This window comes from Parasteatoda tepidariorum, chromosome 5, assembly GCF_982258835.1.
Source record: "Parasteatoda tepidariorum strain Cologne lab strain chromosome 5, Ptep-v5.0, whole genome shotgun sequence".
Classification (NCBI taxonomy): domain Eukaryota; kingdom Metazoa; phylum Arthropoda; class Arachnida; order Araneae; family Theridiidae; genus Parasteatoda; species Parasteatoda tepidariorum.
In genome coordinates this window covers 111,453,755-111,470,512 of record NC_141759.1, presented here as the reverse complement: position 1 = coordinate 111,470,512, position 16,758 = coordinate 111,453,755, and positions in this window count along the sequence as shown.

Below are 16,758 nucleotides of genomic sequence, written 5' to 3'. Positions count from 1 at the left end.
TTTTTACTAAAAATTCACATTAATAATAGAAGATAAAAAAAAAATTGTTATAAAAGTGAACTGTAACAAAGCAGGTTATCTTTTACCAATATGCAGAGACATTTCAAATTTATTTACAAAAATTCTCAAAATACATAATTAATTGTTCTGTGCTACTTAAATTTAATATAATAAAATTATTTTTCTGTTCAAAGTTTTTTTATTTTTTTATAGCAAAGTGTTATTTTTATGGTAGAATTATTTTTATGTCAGACACCACTGCTTTTCTTTTCATTACATATATTTTTATTTGTTTCCATCTCTTATTTTGTTTTTTCTTTAAAAAATGAAGCCAAAAAATATTGCTTTTGATTAATTTACAATAATGTATTTCACCTCAGTAACCTAATATAATTTGTTTAACTATGCTGTTTTTTAAGTTATTTATATTATAACTTAAAATTGATCAATGAAGTTTTTATATTGTTTTATTTTTAATTTTATTTTATTTATTTATATGAAGAAAGTTACTTAGTTTTAAGTTTTTGAGGAGAAACAATTTAACTTCATTTATTAACTAAACTTCATATTTAACTAAAAATTTCTCTAATTTGTTTTTAAGTGTTTTATTTTCAGTCTACTCCTAATGTATGTCATAGTAGGCAAAAGTATCGAGAAAATTCAAGAAGTTTGCTTGCTGGTATTTCGAAACTAATTACTTATCTTGATTAATCATAATGGTTTTTGTCAAGAATGTAAGTAAAAAAAATACATATTAAATAAAAGACTTAATAATAATAAATTTTTTTCTTGCGGGTTAAAAAACACAGTAACCTGGAAATTTTAAGATTTTTACCTGAAAAAATCAGGGAAATTTTAAACCAGATTTGAGTGGCCACCCTGTTTATCCCACAAAAGTCATTGTGCACTTTAAAAGAAAAAAACTTTCTATTAGTAAATATTCTAATTTTTCTTTAAATTAACATTTAGTAGAGTTTACTTTCGCATCTACAATAACTTACAGCTACAATAAGTTTGTAAATTCATGCAACTAGTATTTATTTTGTCAGGTGAAATTCATGCAAAATATTTTGTTAAAAATTTTACAGAAACTTTTACAACACTCAATTGTGAATTTATGAATTTTTCCTCAAATTTTATAATTTTTAACTCTGATATGAAGTCCTTCTTTTGAGCATTTTATCCCATATTTCACAGTGCAATAGGACACAATGAACTAATTTAACCTTATTCATTACTGATTTACCTCTTATGATGACAAATAATCAAATTTGGTCTATTTTATTATGACTAGGAGTCATTTTTATATGATAAAATGAAATATTACGGAGTTAGCAAGCAAAAATGAAGATATAATTTTGCTATTATAAGTTTGATACTAAATTGCTAATAAAAAAATTGAAGCAATTGATGATAATTTTGTTTCTGAAATCCGAAAACTTTTAACTGTACGATGACTTTCGTGGGGTAAATTTTTTTTTACTATTTCATTATTAATGTGTTAAAAAATAACTTTTGCTTTGTTTTTAAAATATTCCATGCAGTTTTGCTAAGAATATATTCATCTTATTATCAAATACCCATTGTGAAATATTCATTTTAATTAATGAATATTTAAATAAAAGTTATAAGTAAACGAACACTTTTGGGAGCCACTGTAATTATAAAAAAATATCGATATATAATCACCTGAAACGATTTTCCTTTGCTTAATGAAAATATATTACACAATACTTATCCAAGGTTTTATTGGTTATTCTGTTTTTGCCATTTTGTATATACACTTTGAGCAAATACTACTTAAAGTAACATGTTAAAAAATTTTTATTCAATAAAAAACAATATATTCTGCAAGCTAAACATATTTTCTTCATGTGTCTTAATTTTTCAACAAAAATTAATGTTGTACTAAAACATTAAAAAATAAACAAACAAAATCTTGTCAAGAAAATTCTTTTTTCAAGATGATACGTTAAAAAAAAATGACAGTTTAAGATATTGTACAATATAGACACTTTTCTTGTAGACATCCTACACTTTATAAGAAGAAAAAAAACATGAACCTGGAAATTTTAAGATTTTTACCTGGAAAAATCAAGGAAATTGGAAATCTGATTCGAGTGGCCACCCTGTATAATTTCCTTACTTAATTATCAGTCCTAAATTTCATAAAATTCCTATAAAATTTGAAACAATGACAAGTGGGTCTAATATAATTACCTTACTAAACCTTGCACAATTTTCTCTAACTACTTAAATAAAATTATTAAAAATATTATTAAAGAAGGTTTTTCTTGGATTATCACTAATAATCAACCGATTTTAGAATTTATTAAACAGAATAAAATTAATTCTATTATATAAAATTAATGAATTCTGTTAGAAAACATTTTAAAATATCTTAAATTTTACTCAATTATACTTCACAGAATTAAATTAATATATTCAAAGTTTTATTCAATTATAACGGGTAGCGCACATAATAAAATTTTATGATTGAATTAATTTGGTTTAATAATAAATTTTTTTTCCGTGTATGTGTGCTTATAACTGTTTCCTGGTAATTAAAAATGTTCTCTTACAATGTATACTTCTGTGTTAAATGTCCCTCTTTCACTCTGTAATTCAAGTTGATTCAAACTAATGTATGCAATCCTTTATTCGATTCACAATTTAAAGAGTTGTGCTTTTAACTGTATACTTGACCATCAGTTGAAATCTTAACAAGGTATCTTGATTGCAATATTAATTTGAAGGAACTTGTTCTCTTCTAGCTTTTGCCTGGATTCTACAGGTGATTCATATTTGTCCCGGGGAATAATCTCACAGCATTGTCTGCTTAAAGCTTTTCTGTGAGATATGTTTACCAGGACTAGATGTTTCAACAATGGTGTATGCAGATTCAATTTACTGTGAAGAATATCTCTGTGCGGTAACAAGATAACATATCAGTCATTGATTTTGCACTATGCATTAAATATAATTATATATTTTTTAAATTCATAAAAATAATTAAGCTCTTTATTTTCTGGCATGGTTGCCAGTTATTAATATAATTGAAGTCTTAGACTGGATTCTGACCCACTGCAGAATTTTAAGATAACATGCTTTCTATCTATAAAAATGATTCTATTTTACTGCTGATTAAGCAGACAATATTTATAAAGTAGACTGCTCCTTTTCTCAGGATGTTGCCACTAGTAGATCTTATATGATTGCACCTTCATAATCAACCTGGACTCTCCCAGAGAGCGAAATAAGGTTTATTTTCATTCAGCAAGAACCTTTTAATGTAAAACTGAAAAGGTTTGTTATGTGGTTTACGTGTAAACCTTCTAACCTTAGAACGAGATCTGTGACAGTCTGCTCTATTCTACACACATTAACCTAATCCAAAACCGTGAAAAACAACCTTTTATATGAAAACCTTAAAGCGAGGTTGACTTAGGGTTTTCAAGCGTAGAAAAAATCCTTAGTCTCAATATGAAAATTATCTTAAATCTAGGTAATTATGAAGTTTCTTTTCGCAAAATTTTGTATGCCGTGCTAAAATTCACCTTGTCATGAAACTTTAGTGGATAAATGCAATTTGATCGTGTCTCTAGTGTGACGTCAGCTAAAAAGTGACAATACTTCTTAAAAAATAACTTTTAAGTTAATAGAAGTCAATTGACTAAAATATTAATAAATATTGAACAAAAGCTGGCTCTATACCCAAGGAAAAGCCTGAGTTTCAGGAAACGAAAGGCGTTAGTTAACTTATTTTTAATGAATTAATTTTCAAAACTAATTCAGCTTTTTTTTTTATTTTCAACTAGATGAATATCCGCTCATCGAACAGGATTAACAAAAGAAAAAAAAAAACAGTAACTCGGTACTTAGCAACGCAGCGAACTTATGGACAAAACTCAACGGTATATACTGACAAAATTAATAAGCAAAAACATAGCAAACCCATTTTTTGTAGTTCAGCCCATTAAAATAGAGATTAACTGTATTTAGCATTACTAGGCCTAATATCGAAATTTACCGTTAACTTGGAATTTTTGTGAATAAGTAATTTTTTTAATTCATATAATGGGTATTATCCATATTAATTATCATTGGCGACAATAATAGCATGGCGCTTGTTTACAATTAATCTGAAAGAATAAGTATAGTCATACCTGAACTCCATAAATGTTGCTTTTTGTAACAGATTATTTTTTAGTTTTTCAATATATGCATCTATTACATTACTTAAATGAATTGAGCGTCAGCGTTAACCATTTGGCACAGAATTTTCATTAAACATATTTTTTTTCATTATTTCTTTGTCAGAATAAGGGAGAAATATTATATTTAGAATTTTAATTATATATGGTAATGAAATAAAACGTGAAACACCATGTCTTTTCCTGCGTAAATTTTTCATACGTGGCTCACTTCCAAACAATTTAACAAATATGCAGTTATTTAAATCTTAGCGAAATAGTTATTTATAATTTAAACTTCTTTAATTTACAAAATCAATTATTAATAGATTTAGTGAATATGAATAAATAAAAAATTTCCAAATTTATTATTTTGTATTTTATATTTCAGTAAAATTATATAATTCTGTAATCTAACAAATTTTTTTTACCAACTATTTGACTTTTTATTTTTAAGGAATACAAAAAAATGTATATTCTTACGAGGAATTCGAAGGCCAGAGAAAAATAGCGGGACAGTATTTAATCATACTATGGTAATTTTCTACGTTTCTCCTAAGCAAATTAGTATCACTTTCCAATTAAGTTTGCCTTTCAATGCATTAAAAAGAAATTTAATTTTAATTACCGCTATTTTTAAATTATTTACTTACACCGAAACCCAAAACATTTAGAAGAATACTATAAACAAATGAAATACGTGATTTCAGATAACATTAGAGATAATTTGGTGACATAGTGCGACCACGGAAATTTTGTTCAATGTAGTTAATTTTGGTCGCATTAAAGCTGCTCAATGGGCTATTGGCAACGGTCTGAGAAACATCCCTGAAAATCATCCGAAGACATGCCTTCACAATTTTGAACTCTGGTGCAGTGATGGTTCCCGTTCCTTTCGATAGACCGACGACATGCGCGCGAAATCAAGTGTTACTTCAGCCAGAGCCGGATTATACCTTTCGTAGGCCCTAGGCATAGCCGTTTTTGGGCCTTCCCCTCCTTCCCCCACTCCTCCCCTCTTTTCAAAATATATGCTAAAATCTTCTTGCATATTTTTTTAACATTTTTATTAATATGGATTTTAGTTTACAAATTTGTTTATCGAACTTTATCTGCAATACCGACATACTGCCGATATTGCAGTTGATATCGATAATACCATTATGATTAGTTCGATCGATAACTATGTTAAAGATAAACTAGTGAATACTTTTCCTAACGTTCACATTGCATTAAGAATATATTTGTCGATTCTTGGATCAAATGCAGAAGGAGAAAGATCTTTCTCCAGATTAAAATTGATAAAAAATTATTTGCGTTCAACAATGAATCAAGATCGTTTGGCATCGCTCGCACTTATGTCTATTGAATACGACATTTTGCGTAGTTTGGAATTCGACAGCATAATACAAGATTTCGTTGAATCCAAAAATCGCAAAAAAGTAATATATTAGATCATAAGATTCTGCACAATAATTTATTACCGAAAAATATTATATTTTTATTTGCATCTTCATAATTTTGTGCAAAATACACTTGTTGTTTTTAAAGCTAAATTATTTTTGTCAACTAATTTTTTTCTCCCAAGTTTTTCGTAGGCCCTAGGCACCTGCCTAGTGTGCATATAGGTTAATCCGGCCCTGACTTCAGCAGAAAATTTTAACGAGGACCGATACCGCACTCCCTTGATCCCTTCACAGATTGATGATCCAAGTAGTCTCTCACCCGCACGCTAGCAGTGATGCTCGACTTCGGTGATCTGCTGGGAACCGTGTCTTAACGATCAGTCAATTGCGGAACTGTTATTGATTTATGACGTAGCGGAAAAAAAACTAAATAAAGTATGCGCAATAACTCTTTTTTTTATTAAAAAGAGCTATCAAGTATCAATGATATCTTTAAGATTTTTGAAAAAACAATGGCTAACGCTTAACCAGTTAACCTCGCTTAAAGGAATACCATCGATTCCAACCAAATCTATGCAATTAAGCGGGTTATTCGACTAAAAGGGGAGTGCAATATTCAATTTTAAATTTCTGCGAAATTTTACTTCTTAATGGTATTTAATGCAAAGTATAGCATTTTGATTAAATAAACTTAGTTTTATGATCAATAGACAATTATAATTAATACTATCTGTGTTAGTATCATAAAATATAAATGTAATTTAAAGTTACATAAAAATAAATCAATATTAGTGAAAAATATAATATAAGTACTAAAATATTATTTGATCCCTTCCAAAAAAATCTATAATTAAAGACTATTTTTATACCCGTTTAATTCGTCAATTTATCAAGATTAGATTTTCCCTTTCAGTTTCTATTAAAACTTTCATGGCTTGCGTATTCCTTTCAAATACATTCAGATTGTTTTTTTGTTTTTTTCTAATCCTTGTCTTGAGAAATTCTAAATTAATGCGCTATTTTGGTTTTGGATTTTTTTGTAAGTTTGTTGTTTCTCAGATTCATTGCTTTTTTTTTTTTCCTCCAATTAATCCAAATCCATTCTTTTCTCGCTCAACTTACAACCAACTCAGAGTTATTCACTGGATTAAGCAATAATTATTTTTACTTAAGAGAAAGACACACTGTTTTATGTTTTTGAAACTTTTTCTTATCAAAGCTAATAGCGAACCAGGAGGGGACCACAAGTCTTGACTACAAAACAAATCACTCTGTGCCTTTTTTACATTCTAAATGATGTGTGAGTGAAGTAGGTCAAAGTGAGGTAAAACCCCTTTCGCTGACTTCAATAATGTATAACTCGCAGAGAGATTAGATTAATTTTTCAACTTTATCACCTAACACCTGTTTAGACCAACTCATTAACTAATAAATTTAAAAGAATTAAGAAAAATAATGATTTTTTAAAATGTTATAATTATTTTTTAGTTATAATTTAATAAAATAAAGTAAAATTTAATTTATTATTATTTATTTTTATTTTAAATATGCTTTCGTAAATGAAAAGATTAATAAATAGTTTTATATTTGAATAAATGAAACATAATGGAAAAAAATTTAATCTAAGGGCCCTGAAAATTTGAATGGCCTAAGGCCGTTATTAAGAAAAAACTACTAAGTAGGCCAAATCGAATTTTCCCCACCCTTCTTATTTCAAATTTGCTTCACTATCAGTTCTGGCAACACCTGTGCTAATAATCTAGGATGACACTGACAAATTCAAAAAAAATTTCTAAAGATGCTCAATCTATATTTCTCAGCATATGTATTTATTTTCAGAAACTTTGACGCCTATCCAACGACTTGAAATCAATAAAAAAGTTTTATTGTAAACCAAAAAAATATGAAAAATCATTTGATTGTCAGCCAAATGACCCCCTCAAATGCAGAATTTAATTGGTGATCGAAATGGGCTGCAGGTGGCGTAGAGCAGAAATCTTTTCCTATGGCAACACTTCACATGCTTTCCCCATTAGAGTGTGGAAAGTTATAGAGGAAGGAAGTATGTTAGTTTCTCCCTTGATTTTCATATAGATTAAAATCTTTTAACTTGAAAAACTATATGGAACTGAAAACTACATTAAGCATAGTTCTAAAGAAAAGTATCACGGAAATTTTTAAAAATATTTTTATTAAGTAAAAAGGAAAAATATTAAAAAAATGGAAAATATCGTAGTACATTCCTATATAACTGAAAAGAGGAGGAGAGGGAAGGGAGAAGGACTGAAGGCATGAAACCGGTCTCTCCCCAGATGGCGTATTCGAGTGTTGCGATCGCGAATATTAATTAGAAAGAAAATCAGTACAATGCCTAAATCTGGAATAAACAATAGTGCACTTCAAAGAAATGAATTTTCCTCACCCTTCTCATTTCAAATTTGCGTCACTCTCGATTTTAGCGACACCTGTGCTAATAATTTAGGGTGACACGTTCAAATTAAAAAAAAATTTTAACGATGTTTAATGTATATTTCTCAGCATATGTATTTATTTTTAGAAACTTTGACGCCTATCCAACAACTTGAAATCAATAAAAAAGTTTTATTGTAAACCAAAAAAATATGAAAAATCATTTGATTGTCAGCCAAATGACCCCCTCAAATGCAGAATTTAATATTAATTAGAAAGAAAATCAGATCAATGCCTAGAACTGAAATAGACAATAGCTTACTTCAAAGTACGCCGAAATGAATGTTCCTCATCCTTCTCATTACAAATTTGCGTCACTCTCGATTTTAGTGACACCTGTGATAATAATCTAGGGTTACACGGACAAAAAATTTTTTTTAACGATGTTTAATCAATATTGCTTTTCATATGTATATATTGTTAGAAATTTTGACACCTATCTAATGACTTGAAATTAATATCAAAGTTCTCTTGTCAACCAAGAAATTGTAAAAAATCATTTAAGTGTCCGCCAAATGACCCCCTCAAATGCTGAATTTAATATTAATTAGATATAAAATCTGTACGATGCCTAAATCAGGAATAAACAATGGTGCACTTCAAAGTAGGCCAAAACGAATATTCCCCTCCCTTCTTATTTCAAATTTGCGTCACTCTCGATTTTAGTGCGACAGCTGTGCTAATAATCAAGGGTGATACGGACAAATAATTTTTTTTAACGATGTTTAATCAATATTTCTTTTCATATGTATATATTGTTAGAAATTTTGACACCTATCTAATGACTTGAAATTAATATCAAAGTTCTCTTGTCAACCAAGAAATTGTAAAAAATCATTTAAGTGTCCGCCAAATGACCCCCTCAAATGCTGAATTTAATATTAATTAGATATAAAATCTGTACGATGCCTAAATCAGGAATAAACAATGGTGCACTTCAAAGTAGGCCAAAACGAATATTCCCCTCCCTTCTTATTTCAAATTTGCGTCACTCTCGATTTTAGTGCGACAGCTGTGCTAATAATCAAGGGTGATACGGACAAATAATTTTTTTTAACGATGTTTAATCAATATTTCTTTTCATATGTATATATTGTTAGAAATTTTGACACCTATCTAATGACTTGAAATTAATATCAAAGTTCTCTTGTCAACCAAGAAATTGTAAAAAATCATTTAAGTGTCCGCCAAATGACCCCCTCAAATGCTGAATTTAATATTAATTAGATATAAAATCTGTACGATGCCTAAATCAGGAATAAACAATGGTGCACTTCAAAGTAGGCCAAAACGAATATTCCCCTCCCTTCTTATTTCAAATTTGCGTCACTCTCGATTTTAGTGCGACAGCTGTGCTAATAATCAAGGGTGATACGGACAAATAATTTTTTTTAACGATGTTTAATCAATATTTCTTTTCATATGTATATATTGTTAGAAATTTTGACACCTATCTAATGACTTGAAATTAATATCAAAGTTCTCTTGTCAACCAAGAAATTGTAAAAAATCATTTAAGTGTCCGCCAAATGACCCCCTCAAATGCTGAATTTAATATTAATTAGATATAAAATCTGTACGATGCCTAAATCAGGAATAAACAATGGTGCACTTCAAAGTAGGCCAAAACGAATATTCCCCTCCCTTCTTATTTCAAATTTGCGTCACTCTCGATTTTAGTGCGACAGCTGTGCTAATAATCAAGGGTGATACGGACAAATAATTTTTTTTAACGATGTTTAATCAATATTTCTTTTCATATGTATATATTGTTAGAAATTTTGACACCTATCTAATGACTTGAAATTAATATCAAAGTTCTCTTGTCAACCAAGAAATTGTAAAAAATCATTTAAGTGTCCGCCAAATGACCCCCTCAAATGCTGAATTTAATATTAATTAGATATAAAATCTGTACGATGCCTAAATCAGGAATAAACAATGGTGCACTTCAAAGTAGGCCAAAACGAATATTCCCCTCCCTTCTTATTTCAAATTTGCGTCACTCTCGATTTTAGTGCGACAGCTGTGCTAATAATCAAGGGTGATACGGACAAATAATTTTTTTTAACGATGTTTAATCAATATTTCTTTTCATATGTATATATTGTTAGAAATTTTGACACCTATCTAATGACTTGAAATTAATATCAAAGTTCTCTTGTCAACCAAGAAATTGTAAAAAATCATTTAAGTGTCCGCCAAATGACCCCCTCAAATGCTGAATTTAATATTAATTAGATATAAAATCTGTACGATGCCTAAATCAGGAATAAACAATGGTGCACTTCAAAGTAGGCCAAAACGAATATTCCCCTCCCTTCTTATTTCAAATTTGCGTCACTCTCGATTTTAGTGCGACAGCTGTGCTAATAATCAAGGGTGATACGGACAAATAATTTTTTTTAACGATGTTTAATCAATATTTCTTTTCATATGTATATATTGTTAGAAATTTTGACACCTATCTAATGACTTGAAATTAATATCAAAGTTCTCTTGTCAACCAAGAAATTGTAAAAAATCATTTAAGTGTCCGCCAAATGACCCCCTCAAATGCTGAATTTAATATTAATTAGATATAAAATCTGTACGATGCCTAAATCAGGAATAAACAATGGTGCACTTCAAAGTAGGCCAAAACGAATATTCCCCTCCCTTCTTATTTCAAATTTGCGTCACTCTCGATTTTAGTGCGACAGCTGTGCTAATAATCAAGGGTGATACGGACAAATTAAAAATTTCTTTAACGATGTTTAATCTATATTTCTAAGCATATGTATATATTTTTAGAAACTTTGACACCTATCCAATGACTTGAATTTAATACCAAAATTCTCGTGTGAACCAAAAGAATATGAAAAATCAATTAATTGTCCGCCAAATGACCCCCTCAGATGCAGAATTTTATATTGATTAGAAAGCAAATCAGAACAACGCCTAAATCTGGAATAGATAATAGTGCGCTTCAAAGTAGGCCAGGGCCGCAGTGAACTGATCGTTAAGACGCGGTTCCCAGCAGATCACCGAAGTCAAGCATAGCTGTCTGCGATCAGTGTGCGGGTGGGTGACCTCTTTGATCAGTCTGCGTAGGGACCGAGGGTGTGCGGTATGGGTCCTCGTTAAACTGTTCTACCGTAAAGTGCTCGACTTCGCGTGCAGGTCGTCGGACTACCAAAGCAGGAGAGCCATCTCCTCTGCAGAGGATCAAAATTGCGATGGTATGTCTTCGGATTATCCTCAGGGATGTTTTCCAGACCGTCGCCAGTAGCCCATTGTGCAGCTCTAGTGCGACGTAAATGAACTATAACAACAACAACAAAGTTGGCCGAAACGAATATTTCCCCCCCCCTTCTCCTTTCAAATTTGCGTCACTATCGATTTTAACGACAACTGTGCTGATAATCTAGGGTGACACGAACAAATAAAATTCTTTTTTAACGATGTTTAATCTATATATCTTAGCATATGTATATATTGTTAGAAATTTCGACACCTATCCAATGACTTGAAATTAATACCAAAGTTCTCTTGTGAACCAAAAAATTATAATTAATCATTTAACCCTTTCGCGATGGGAAGAACAAACGCGCACTTATCGCTGAGGCCGGCAGTCTGTCTTGCGAGTGTCTGTTCTGGGCCGGATGGTTTTTTGCTGTTAAGCCTAAAACCCATGAAATTACCGAAATATCAACGCTTTGTTTAATAATGTTCTGTAGAGTATTTAAATGGCATATGCTTTACAAATATTTCTACAGATACTTTATTTACTTAAGTTATTTCTTGTTTTAATATATATTTTACACATTTTATTTCCATTATGTACTTACCGTACCATTTAATAACTTTTAACATTATATATCTGAAAACTAAATATATGACTTCAAATTCTTTTTTCGTATGAAAAATTTGAAAACACTAACATTGCAGTAAAAACTGGACCGCTAATCGAAATACCCAAAGCTGGCACACCGGTGCGTCGGCCGGGAAGTGAGTGCATTTCTTGCTGCCACGTATATGTGACAGTCGGCACGAAAGTGTTAAGTGTTCACCAAATGGCCAAATGATGCAGAATTTAACATTGATTAGAAGGAAAATCAGAACAGTGCCTAGAACTGAAATAGACTATAGCTTACTTTACTTCAAAGTAGGCCAAAACGAATATTCCCCACCCTTCTCCTTTCAAATGTGCGTCACTACCGATTTTAGCGACACCTGTGCTAAAGTAGATACCACTAATAGTGTGTGTATCACTAATAAAAAAATGAATGTATTTTTTACTATAAAAAAAATTGCACAAAAGTTAAAAATCACAACTGGCTATTGATACCACTAATTATTAACCGTTAGCTCTGCAAAAAATAGCCAATCGAAAATTACGTGACTGTAAATTTTCATGGCTAGCTTTATTTTTAAATAAAACTTTTTGAAATTTTCGTTTGTTGCACGATATTTCGCATAAGAACGCGTACCACCGCTAAACTGTTCCCGTACCCCTGAGGGTACGCGCACCACTCTTTGGGAATCACTGGCGTACTTCAAAGTAGGCCAAAACGAATTTTTCCCACCCTTCTTACATCAAATTAGTATCACTATCGATTTTAGCGATACTTATGGTAATAATCTAGGGAAATACGGACAAAATAATTTTTTTAAAAGATGTTTAATAATTATTTCTCTTCATATGTTTATGGCAAATAAAGACAAAATATTAAAAAAAAAGAAGTTAAATTTAGTGCTTGTATGTTCTTAAGGAAATCAACGCTGATATTTTATTGTATAGAATAATTTCTTTAAAGTATTATTAAATAATATATTCTTATAAATTCTTTCATTTTATAATTAATATATATATCTCATGCTAAAGGATTCTCTACATTTAAGTCTAAATGAGCATGCTCACTGCATGTCACAATATGCACTTCCTTGAACTGTGCTCGGTACGGTGTGATTCCTGTTGATACTCGGGGCAAGTGATGCTGTCGCCAGTGCCGTAACTTCACCCCTCGGGGCCCTGGGGCAAAAATTTTTGACAGAGGCACTTTCAAAAACTTTCAGTACTCCATCTCTAATCGTCATTTTAGCTATTTATGTATTATGTTAGCGAATATGTTTATGACAACAAGTTATTTGTTCGCATATAAATTGGATAACAAAACATTGTAAGTTTTCCACATGGCAAAGTACAAAATTTCAGCGAAATCGATTAATCCTGAGAAATTAAATTTTAAAAAAGTCGTACTTATAAAACTCGATTTCTCAAGAACTAATCAGCCAATTTCGCTCAAATTTTGTATCTTCCATGTGGAATTAGATACTTTAAAATGATACAAAAAAAAAATATGCCTTACGATTCAAAAGTTTTCAGACTATTATTGTCCCGTAGAGGACTGATCGTTAAAACACGGTTCCCAGCAGATCACCGAAGTCAAGCATCACTGGCTGCTGTCAGTGTGCGGGTGTGCGACCACTTGGATCAGTCTGCGTAGGGACCGAGGTTGTGCAGTATTGGTCCTCGTTAAACTGTTCTACCATAAAGTGCTCGACTTCGCGTGCAGGTCGCCGGGCTACCGAAGCGGGGGTGCCATCCCCTCTGCAGAGGATCAAACCTCAAGGGATGTTTCCCAGACCGTCGCCAATAGCCTATTGTGTGGCACTAGTGCGACGTAAATGATCAACAACATCTGACTATTATTAAATAATAAATATTTACTAAAAGTTATTTTTTGCATGGAATTATCTTTAGATAAAAGAATTTTATAATAGTGTGCAAAAATTTTTCAATTCCCTTAACATTTGGGGGTCCAAACTTTGGATAGCTCACCCGACCCAACTATTGGGACCATATTTCCCAGATTACAGCTACCTCCTATATTGCGGTGGTTAGAAAATCAAATCTGTTGAACTGGAAAGTATGTTTTTGTGTCTCATTGCGTAACTTAAAATAAAATATCGTGCACTAATTAATTTGCATATTTGAAGTCACACCCTCGAATTATTAAGATGGAGCCCTAGAACGTGAAGATCCGATCATTAAATCAAAAGTTATTCTAGGTGGTACGTTTTTGGTTCACTGCACGTAAATGTTACCAATTTACGGCATCTCACCTAAGAAATATGACTGGGGGGGGGGGAAAGCTATTCATGTTGTCTCCTCTTGTCCCCCATGTCCACAGTAGCCTCCTTTTCCTCTAAATATAATGCTAATCATAAAATACCAATTTTATAAACCTGTTGAATCGGGTTACTATACCGTTAGGAAGGTCTTTTCAAGACAAAATCATTATAATAATTAAAATTATTTTTTAGTTTCAAATCTAAAAGTTTTTGATCGCGTTATGGAAACTGAAGGAAATAATAGACTTTTTTTTCTATCGGCACATATAGCCACAATTTAAAAAGTCCTAATTGAAAAAATATACAGAAATTTTTTCTCTATTATATACATCGATTAACAAAAAACCAAGTTGCTTTACTCCAATATGGACAGGTCCTTAGAAAATATAGCTACATTTTGAAAAGAATTCGTTCTTGAATATTTAGTCTATGTATTCATGACGCCATGTAATCATATCGCTGGTTCAAAACTAAAACGACACTTCTGCACTCACTTCTCATTCAAATAACATGAGAAGATAGTGCAGAAGTGTCGTTTTAGTTTTGAACCAACGATATGTGGCAAAATTATGACAAAGAGTAATAGTTTTTTGTTTTTTTTATGAAAGAAAAATGAGAAAAAGCCAAAGCATATTTGCTAATTAAAAAAAAAATTCCTCTTAATGGTTTGTCATGGCAATAAATTTTAACTGCTACGGATTTCTAGGTTAATGTTCATAACTTTTTTATTAAATTAAATGCGTTTTTTTTAATATAAAATAAAGATTGCATTTAATTTTTTAATGGAAACAAAGTTGTTAAAAACCCTAAAAATTCGAAGTTCCAATTTAAAAAATTTAAAGGTCTTAATAATTTCAAAAATATAAAATAAGAACAAAATCCATGCACACAATAAACAGTAAAATTATCAATTAAAGTACTATACAAATAAAATTTTATATACGAACATAAAAAAAAGCAATTTTTATGTTACCATTCTTATAAAAGAATTCTAACAGTATATAAATATAAAATTTAAATGTATTAAATGAGTTAATGCAAACATTTACTTACCTCCTTATAAATAAATTTACATTTGGTTTTCTTGTTTTCCAAGGAAAAAATTTATTAAGAATGGGAATTATTGATATCACGATTTATGTTTGAAAAAATGAAGTTGCAAATAATTTTAAAAACTCTTAATTAAAGTTAAATTTTAATTTCCAAATTTAAACAAAACAAAAGGTAACAGAAAATTTATATCTGAATTAAAAATGGTTAATTTAAATGACGCAATTAAATGAGTTAAAAACTGGAATTTAACTGCAACGTTTTACGTTTGTCTCAGAAAAAATCTCTTGACAAAATGACCTGAGTAAATGTTAACAAGAGTCATCCCCTTGGATCCCTTAAAAGCTTACATCCGTTTTCCTAGAACATCTAGATAATTGCTAGTTTCAGACAAGTTAAGGGACATATAGATGGTACTGTAAATATATACGACATTTTATAAAAGCACAAAAGAGCCCAGGGTCATAAAAATGATTAAGGCAATTTAAAGAAGGAAAATGTCATTTTCCCATGGTGTAAAAGGAGATGGCTATTTTTTGAGGAGTCGGATAACTGTGGGTCAATTCTGGGGGGGGGGGTATGAAGGTTTTAACACCTTCATACCACCCACAGTCAAAAGATGCTTTCAAATATATCTAGATTCTATGTAAAATCTTAATTATTTTTACGCGACTGAAACCGGTTTGCATTTGTATCCGTGAATCAATTGTTTAACCTTACAATGCAATAAGTTAAAAATAAATACAAATAGGAAGTATATAAAAAGTCTCCCGAATTAAAACCCATTACATTTATGTTTAAATATAAAATTATTGCATCTAAACTTGTGCAGCGCATGGAATTATTAAAAAACTAGCGTATGTCTAATAATTAAGTCTAATTATTATAATGCACTGATGTAAGAAATATTCTAATTTATACAATAAATCGTCTAATTTATCATATTAAAAAAGTCATCTAAGTGATCTTATAATTACTAGTTAGTTATGTAATTTCCCTTTCGAATATATATTAATTTTACACTTATAAAAATTCTTAAAACATATTCAACGAAAACCTAGTTAGCAAGACAACGCGTGTAAATATATTCAACCACTCAAATTCTCATTCGCATCTTCTAGTTCAATCATACGAATTTCTCGCAAGTCATTTATACTGCAATAGATTGCCCGAGAAATACGTGTGAATGTTAAGAAACTTCATGTAAAAAGAACTTCTAAAGCATGATCGCGTTTGCGGGCGACAGCCAGGGCCGTAACTACGCCGGGGCCCCGACGGTCGAGGGGGCCCCATATGAAGAGACCACATCATGTTTTTTTTTCTTTCAAAATAAAGCACTCTAATTATATATATGTAGGAAAGAAATTGTGTTAAGATAGAGTTGATGAAAATTTTCTTTTTTGTAATTGCGTACCTACTATAACATAAAGGGAAGGGTAAAAAACGGTAAAACACTTTTTCACAAATTATTTCCCTTTCCTAAAAGAACAAACACGCTTTACAGAGAAGGGGAAAGGCCTCAG